This window comes from Bos taurus, chromosome 23 (assembly GCF_002263795.3).
Source record: "Bos taurus isolate L1 Dominette 01449 registration number 42190680 breed Hereford chromosome 23, ARS-UCD2.0, whole genome shotgun sequence".
NCBI classification, from domain to species: Eukaryota; Metazoa; Chordata; class Mammalia; order Artiodactyla; family Bovidae; genus Bos; species Bos taurus.
Genome location: NC_037350.1, coordinates 19723784 through 19732639, shown reverse-complemented (window position 1 = coordinate 19732639; position 8856 = coordinate 19723784). Strand labels below are relative to the sequence as shown.

The window sequence follows — 8856 nt, the reverse complement described above, 5'->3', positions numbered from 1 at the left end:
GGCACCCGGGCGAAGGGCAGCGGGGGAGCCCGGGAAGGGGAGCGGGAAGAGGGGACCGGGAAGGGCGCGGGGCCAGGCGGGAGGAGAGGAGCAGAGGCCAGACAGGGGCTCTCGGTTTCCCGGGGTCTGATTGGAGGTTGGCCCGATGAGTCGGAGCTGGGGGCGCGCCCATCTCCGCTGGCTCCTGCGAGAGCCGCCCGCTCGGCCCCTCCCCGGAGCCGCTTTGTCCCGGGTGACGGCGGCGGAGGTTGCGGCGAGCAGCGGGCGGGAGGCAGAGACCCGCCGACCCGCGGAGCCGGAGCCGGAGCCCGGGAGGCGGGGCGCGCCGCGCACGGCCCCACGCCCAGGCCCGCGGGCACCGCGCCCGTCCCCGCGCGCTCTCGGCCCGGCCGCCAGGTGAGCAGCCGCGCCGCGCCCGCAGTCGCCGGCCCCGCCGACCGACCGACCGACCGCCCAGCCGTCGCCTCCTCCTCTGCCGGCGCATCGCGGACGCCCAGCAGGTCGGTTATGTAACGGCGCCGGCCCGCTGGCCCCGGCACCCTGTCCTGTCCTGTCCTGTCCTGTCCTGCCCGGGGCTGCGCGCGGCACCAGGGCCGGGCCGGGGTCGGGGGACCGCGGCGGGGGGCGGCCGAGCGCGGTCGGGGTCGGGGGCTGGGCCGGGTGCGGTGGCCGTGGCGGTGGGGTGGGGGGTGGTCTGCGGATCCAGTGCTCGGCCCGGGTGGCGGCCGTGGGGATCGAGGTCCCTTGACCCCCTCTAGAGGGCGCGGGTCTCTAGGAGCCCCTTCCCCATTCCTCGTGGCCCAAAGGTTCGCCTTTCTAGTAGCAGCAGCAGGTGCATGAATTGGTGGAGCGAGAGTGACGCCTGTGATCTCCGGGACCGAGATTTGGAGAAGGGATGAGGGGAGGTGGTCAGATCGCAGAGAGCGAACGGGAAATCGGAGCCTCTTTTCCCAGCACTTAAAGGAAAGAGCTGGGGAGGGGGAAGGTGCTTTGAGGCGCAGCGGGCTGGGAATTGTCCTGCCTGGGATTAGCGGGCTTGGGTCATCTAAAAATAACTTCAAGTTTGAAAAGTGAAATAGAAGGGAGCACAGCGTGCCGAGTTCCTCCTGCCCGTGGGATGCTTCGCTCTAGAAGTCACCGGAGGGAAAACAGGCAAACCCCAGCCGCCTGATCCCTCTCCTGCCTCCCCGTCTCACTGGTTTCCAGGGTGTCTCGGTTTGACTTTTAGTTAATGATTTATTCTCCAAGGCACTGCTGTCTTTCTCTCATCCCAAAGTGAATTACAGCAGAGTACATGCTTTGAATCTTTCTTATTTCCTACATTAGGGTGGAAGTGTTCAGTGGACGTTTAATGAGTCTGCTGCCAAAGCTTATTTTATTTTTTAAGTATCCTTTTAGTAAAAACAAAAGTTTCCGAGCTCCCTTTAACCTATGTCCCACAATTGGAGAGGAAAGATGCTAGAGCATTCCAGTCCACCTTTCTCTCTTCCCTAAGGCAGAATCCCACCTGTCTTGCAGAGGCGAGGCTCTAGGAAAGCTAGTATATTTTTTAATAACACATCTCAATTTTTAACACCTATTACATCAGCACGAAACACAACAAATATATCGCAAGCACAGGGAAACACTTGCTGAGGCTCTAGGAAAGCTAGTATATTTTTTAATAACACATCTCAATTTTTAACACCTATTACATCAGCACGAAACACAACAAATATATCGCAAGCACAGGGAAACACTTGCTAACTGGCCCGCTCCATTCCAGGAACACAATGAAGTAGGAAAAGCCTAGAAGCCAGAAAGGATCAAGAAGCAGATAAGCACTGACTGTGGAGCAAGGCAGAGGAGTGAACGAACGTTTGGCCGCTTTTCAGTCTCCACATTGATTTTCTTTAGCCTTAGAGCTATTATCTTAAGTACAATCAGTGTGTTGCATTAGTCTAAAATGTGAGTTGCTCTTTGCTTTCAAATCCACTGCAAACCAAATCAGCATTTATTGAGCACCTACTACTTGAGGCCCGTTCCTAGCATTTTATGAGGGAACATGACCTCAACTAAAATTAGAAGATTGCAAGAGCTTTCAGAATGCCTTGTTTGCAGCTGCTGCAGAACCAAAGGAAGTCTGGGAGGAGGTGGCCCTCTCTCCAGCGAGGAAGGGTTAACAAGCATAAGTGGGAACTTGAGAGTTCTGTCATTTGCAAGTACACATCACACTTTTTAAAAAACTACTTGCATAATCATTGGCATTAGTCATATATATTATAGAAATTAGCTTTATTGAGATCAACTTTGCTAGTTTGCTGAGGTCTCATTTTCCCATTCCTTTTATTTTCTGTGCCATCCACTCAGTTTATTCAGCAGTTAATTTAAGTATCTACTGTGTGCTATGTAGTCCCTGTGTGTGTGTGTGTGTGTATGTGTGCATGCGGGCACAGGCTCAGTCATATCCGACTCTTTGCAACCCCATGGACTGTAGCCTGCTAGGCTTCTCTGTCCATGGGGTTTTACAGGTAAGAATACTGGAGTGAGTTGCCATTTCCTACCCCAGGGAATCTTCTCCCTCCCACCCCCACCCCACCCCACCCCACCCCACACCCAAACCCACAGGGATTGAACTCCCGTCTCCTGTGTCTGTTTCATTGGCAGGCAGATTCTTCACCACTGTGCCACCTGGGAAGCCCATGTGCAAGTGGCTAAAAGAATGAGGCTTTTCTTTCAGAAATCAATCTAGCAGACAGGATAAGAAAATAAGTGATCATCATGGTGAGTGTTTAGTGGAGATAGGAACAAGCTCAGTGAGAGTCCAGGAAAGAAAGGGTGCCGGGAGTCTGGAAGAGCTTGCAGAGAAGTTCATGTTCGGACCGGATCTCGGTAGAGAAGGAGCTAGGTGTTCCACGTTGAAGGAAAGGTCACATTCAAAGAACTGGTAGGTGTTCTGCAGTGAAGAGGTGGCAGAAGTGTTTGGGAGGAGGTGTTTTGGTGAGCCTGGGCTATGAATATACCTTGCAGAGGAGGAGAAGCCATGCAGCTTTTATGGGAGAAATGATTTGATCTAATTTGTCTTGCAAAAGTGACTTCGGAGGTGGCAAGTAGGTGGGGTTGCAAAGAAGAATGAGCTCAGATTTCAGACCATTGGAGCAGTCCAGACAAAATAAAATAAGTACAATTAGTTGTGCCTGAACAAGGTAGAATGGGAACAGAGAAGAGAGAACTATAAAAAGCCATTTCAGAGGGAGACAATCACTGGCTTTAGGTCACCAAGTGGCTGGTGATGGGGAAGGAGAAGCTTAGATGTTTAGATGGATGGTCAGACTTTTCATTGAGATGGGAAGTCAAGGAGAAAGATTAAGTTTGAGAAATATGTGAAATTTTAACTGAAACTTTTCCTCTAAGATTATGAACAAGACAAGGATGCCCACTCTTGCCCCTTTTCTTTCGTACAGTACTGGAAGTTCCAGTCAGAGCAGTTAGGCAAGGGAAAAAAGGCATTCAAATCAGAAAAGAACTGAAAGTGTTTCTGCTTGCAAATTACTTGACATTACATGTTGAAAACCCTAAAGATTCTACTAAAAAAACTGTTAGAACTAATAAGCAGATTCAGTAAAGTTGCAGGATATAAAATCAATGCACAGATATCAGTTGCATTTGTATATACTAAAGTAATGAACTATCAGAATGAGAAATTAAGAAAGCAATCCCATTTTATAATTGCATCCAAAAAATAAAATGCCTGGGCATAAATTTAATCAAGGAGGTGAAAGACACGTTCCCTGAAAAATATAAGACAATAATGAAAGAAGCTGAGGAAGACACAAGTCAGTGTTGATGAGGATGTGGAGAAAAGGGAACCCTGGGGCACCTGTTGGTGGGAATGTAAATTGGTGCAGCCATTATGGAAAACAGTCCTCAAAAAATTAAAAATAGAACTACCATATTATCCAGCAATCCCATTTTGGGTTATTCATGCAAAGAAAATGAAAATAGTAACTTGTAAAGATAGCTGTACTTCCATGTTCTTGACAGCATTATTTATATGAACCAAGATATGGAAACAACTTAAATACCTGTTGATGGATGAGTGGATGAGGAAAATGTGGGGTATATACATATATGTGTGTATATATATATATATATATATGTTGTAATGATTTAGTATATTGAAATGACTTAGTGTACATATATATATATATATATATATATATATATATATACACACACACAGTGGAATATTACTCAGACATAAAAAAGATACCCTGCCATTTGCAACAACATGGGTTCACCTTGAGGGCATTGTTAGTGCATGAGGGCCAAGTAGATAAGTCAGAGAAAGTTAAGTACTGTATGATCCCATATATAGAGTTTGAAAAAAACCAAACTCATGAAAAATACAGAGAATAGATCATTGGTCGCCAGAGGTAGAGGACGGAGGATGGGCAGAATGGGTGCAGGTAGTCAAAAGGTACAAACTTCTGGTTAAAAGATCCACATGTTCTGGGAGTATAATGTACAGCATGGCGACTATAGTTAACAATACCGTATTGTATATTTGAAAGTTGCTAAGAAAGAAAATTCTCCAAGCCAGACTTCAGCAATACGTGAACCGTGAACTTCCAGATGCTCAAGCTGGTTTTAGAAAAGGCAGAGGAAGCAGAGATCAAATTGCCAACATCCGCTGGATCATGGAAAAAGCAAGAGAATTCCAGAAAAACATCTATTTCTGCTTTATTGACTATGCCAAAGCCTTTGACTGTGTGGATCACAATAAACTGTGGAAAATTCTGAAAGAGATGGAAATACCAGACCACCTGACCTGCCTCTTGAGAAACCTGTATGCAGGTCAGGAAGCAACAGTTAGAACTGGACATGGAACAACAGACTGGTTCCAAATAGGAAAAGGATTACGTCAAGGCTGTATATTGTCACCCTGCATATTTAACTTATATGCAGAGTACATCATGAGAAACGCTGGGCTTGAAGAAGCACAAGCTGGAATCAAGATTGCTGGGAGAAATATCAATAACCTCAGATATGCAGATGACACCATCCTTATGGCAGAAAGTGAAGAAGAACTAAAAAACCTCTTGATGAAAGTGAAAGAGGAGAGTGAAAAAGTTGGCTTAAAGCTCAGTGTTCAGAAAACGAAGATCATGGCATCCGGTCCCATCACTTCATGGGAAATAGATGGGGAAACAGTGGAAACAGTGGCAGACTTTATTTTTGGGGGCTCCCAAATCACTGGAGATGGTGATTGCAGCCATGAAATTAAAAGACGCTTACTCCTTGGAAGGAAAGTTATGAACAACCTGGATAGCATATTGAAAAGCAGAGACATTACTTTGCCAACAAAGGTCCGTCTAGTCAAGGCTATGGTTTTTCCAGTGGCCATGTATGGATGTGAGAGTTGGACTGTGAAGAAGGCTGAGCGCCGAAGAATTGATGCTTTTGCACTGTGGTGTTGGAGAAGACTCTTGAGAGTCCCTTGGACTGCAAGGAGATCCAACCAGTCCATTCTGAAGGAGATCAGCCCTGGGATTTCTTTGGAAGGAATGATGCTAAAGCTGAAACTCCAGTACTTTGGCCACCTCACGCGAAGAGTTGACTCATTGGAAAAGACTCTGATGCTGGGAGGGATTGGGGGCAGGAGGAGAAGGGGACGACAAAGGATGAGATGGCTGGATGGCATCACTGACTCGATGGACGTGAGTCTGAGTGAACTCCGGGAGTTGGTGATGGACAGGGAGGCCTGGCGTGCTGCGATTCATGGGGTTGCAAAGAGTTGGACACTACTGAACGACTGAACTGAAGAAAGTAGATCTTAAAAGTTCTCATTATAAGGAAAAAAAATTATTCCTATGTAAGGTGATGGATTGGAGAAGGCAATGGCACCCCACTACAGTACTCTTGTCTGGAAAATCCCACGGACGGAGGAGCCTGGAAGGCTGCAGTCCATGGGGTCGCTGAGGGTCAGACACAACTGAGTGACTTCACTTTCACTTTTCACTTTCATGCACTGGAGAAGGAAATGGCAACCTACTCCAGTGTTCTTGCCTGGAGAATCCCAGGGACGGGGGAGCCTGGTGGGCTGCCGTCTCTGGGGTTGCACAGAGTCGGACATGACTGAAGTGATTTAGCAGCAGTAGCAGCAAGGTGATGGATGTCAACTAAACTTATTGTGGTGATTATTTCACAATATATACATATATCAAATCATTTGGTATATACCTAAAACTAATACAATGTGTTATGTTAATTATATCTCGATAAAACTGGTAGAAGAAAGGAAGTACAGTTGATCCTTGAACAATGCAAATTCGAACTGTAATTAGAGATCACAAAATGTAGAACCAAAAGATCTGGGGTTGGAGTCCCAACTCTGTCCAAACCATTTCAGCTTCCTGCCCTTGAGCGAGTCATTTATCAGTTCCTTTGTTTTTGAGGCAGATATAGCAGTACTCAGATTTTCCACCTGGAGGTGGGTGAGTGGGGCAGCCTAAACCCCTGCGTTGTACAGAGGTCAACTGTAAACGAGAAAGAGTGATTTTGAGAAGGGTGGGGGATTTTAATTCTGAATATACAAATAAAAATACTCTGGCAGGCAGTTTTATTTTCAGAGTTAGTTTCTTCATTCCTGGTGCTAACTTCCACTCATCCAGCTTACCTTCATTCCTAAGACTGGCTGTGCTGTGCTAAATAGCTTCAGTCGTGTCCAATTCTGTGCAACCCCATAGATGGCAGCCCACCAGGCTCCTCTGTCCCTGGGATTCTCCAGGCAAGAACACTGGTGTGGGTTGCCATTTCCTTCCCCAATGCATGAAAGTGAAAGTTGAAAGTGAAGTCGCTCAGTCGTGTCCAACTCTTTGGGACCCCATGGACTGTAGCCCACCAGGCTCCTCCGTCCATGGATTTTCCAGGCAAGAGTACTGGAGTGGGTGCCATTTCCTTCTCTAGGACTGGCTAGTGCTGCCTTTGGAGAAGAGGAAGATGAATTTGATAGCAGGAAGTTTTGCCACCTTCTTACGCCAGAATGAAAGTATTAGCTGTCAATTATCTGAAATTCCCAGGTGGTGCTAGTGGTAAAGAACCTGCCTGTCAATGCAGGAGACGTAAGAGATGTGGATTGGATCCCTGGGTTGGGAAGAGTCCCTGGAGGAGGGCATGGTAACTCACTCCAGTATTCTTGCTTGGAGAATATCATGGACAGAGGAGCCTGGTGGGCTCCAGTTCTGGTGGCTACAGTCCATAGGATCACAGAGTCAGACATGATTGAAATGACTTAGCATGCACTCATCTGAAATTATCTGTAGTGGTGATAAGGGTAATAATTTTAATGATAGTAATAATATCTAACATTTATTCAGAGCTTACAAGTGCCAAGCACAAAGAAGGTGGAGCTCCACATGGATTATCATGTTTGATCCTCATGGTAACCTTATGAGGCAGACACTATTGTGATTCTCATATGATGGATAAGGAACTCAAGGCAGAGAGAGGGTACCTTATCTAGGTTACACAGTTAGTGAGACGGGCACCCAGAGTTCAAGCTTGGGCAGTCTGAATAGCCAGTCTGAATTAATAGTATTGAACTCATTCCTCTTTAGCCTACAATGTATATTTTTACCCCATGTTTGAATGTTTGTGACTGATGCCACAAAAGAGAACAAGACTGAGTGAGAAGTTCTGGCTCTCATCTGGGCCTGGCATCTAATTTGTGGGGTGACCTCTGCAAAGTCCCATCCCCTCTCAAGCTTTAGTTTGTTAAATCTGTGTAGTCATGGGGGAAGAGGTTGACCAGATGATCTCTAAAGAGTCTAAGTATTCTGAAGTTCTGCCATCTTGTCTCAGATTTATACTATTAGAGTTGTAGATTTGGGTTAAGATCATGCTCGCCTGGTCCCTTTCAGAATAGAAACAGGACCTATTCCTCTTCTAAGAGGATGAACTCTAAGTGATGGCCTGTTCATAACAGCCTGATGGGAACTGTAGTGTCCATAATGCCAGAGCTGATGGGGGCGTCTGAGGTTGGGAGAACCCAGTTCAGGCAGGAGAAACCCAGACCGGCACTGAAGTGGAGGAATTGCCGTCGTCACTGGCCAGTTTATTTGAGATATGTCACTTAAATTCTGTGAGATTCCATTTCCTTATCTCTGAATAATGCGGGCAAGGAATACATGTGTTGTAAGGGTGTTTGTTGTAAGGAGTGAAACAGGCTATGTGGAGCAGACACTGCACACGAGTCTGTCCAACTGAAGATGCTCAGTGAGTTGCGGGAGGGGGGCGTTCCTTACACCTCACTTCCAGGATAACAAATGTGCAGAAAAGGGAGGTAGAGTGTTTCCAGAGATAAGCTCATCTTACTTTGCAGTTTAACTGGAGGAGGAAATGGCAGCCCACTCCAGTATTCTTGCCTGAAAAATCCCATGGACAGAGGAGCCTGGTGGGCTACAGTCCATGGGGTTGCAAAGAGTTGGACACAACTGAACATGTACTTCACAGTTTTGCTAAGGGCCACCTCTTAGTGATCATCATTTATTTCTCTCTCTCTTAGAAAGTAATAATATATATATATATATATATCTCATTACTATTGGGGCTATGGAAACACAGGGAGCATTAAATACCTTTCAAAACATGGATCTCAAGTTCATTGATAAATTACTCTCTTAGATATGAAATGTCAGCATTCCACAACACAAAGTTTTAAACTCTTCCTTTGTCAGATAAATGGGCCAAAATTGCTGTGAAGAAATAGTATTGCTTAGGGTTAGTGACCCTGGATTCCACAGTTGTGGCACCACATGTACAGGAGGCAGAGTGACTTCCTCCTCAGTGAATGTCTGTGCACATGTGGTGCTTTTG

At 46.4% G+C, this 8856-nt stretch overlaps 1 protein-coding gene across 1 annotated transcript in view; it reads left to right on the top strand.

Moving 5' to 3' along the window:
• The first annotated feature begins 293 nt into the window (after window positions 1-293).
• RCAN2 (regulator of calcineurin 2) overlaps window positions 294-8856 on the top strand; it is a 279465-nt gene continuing 270902 nt past the window's right edge. The window contains 1 exon segment of the mRNA NM_001314032.1: window positions 294-500. The gene's annotated coding sequence lies outside the window, so the exon portion shown is untranslated.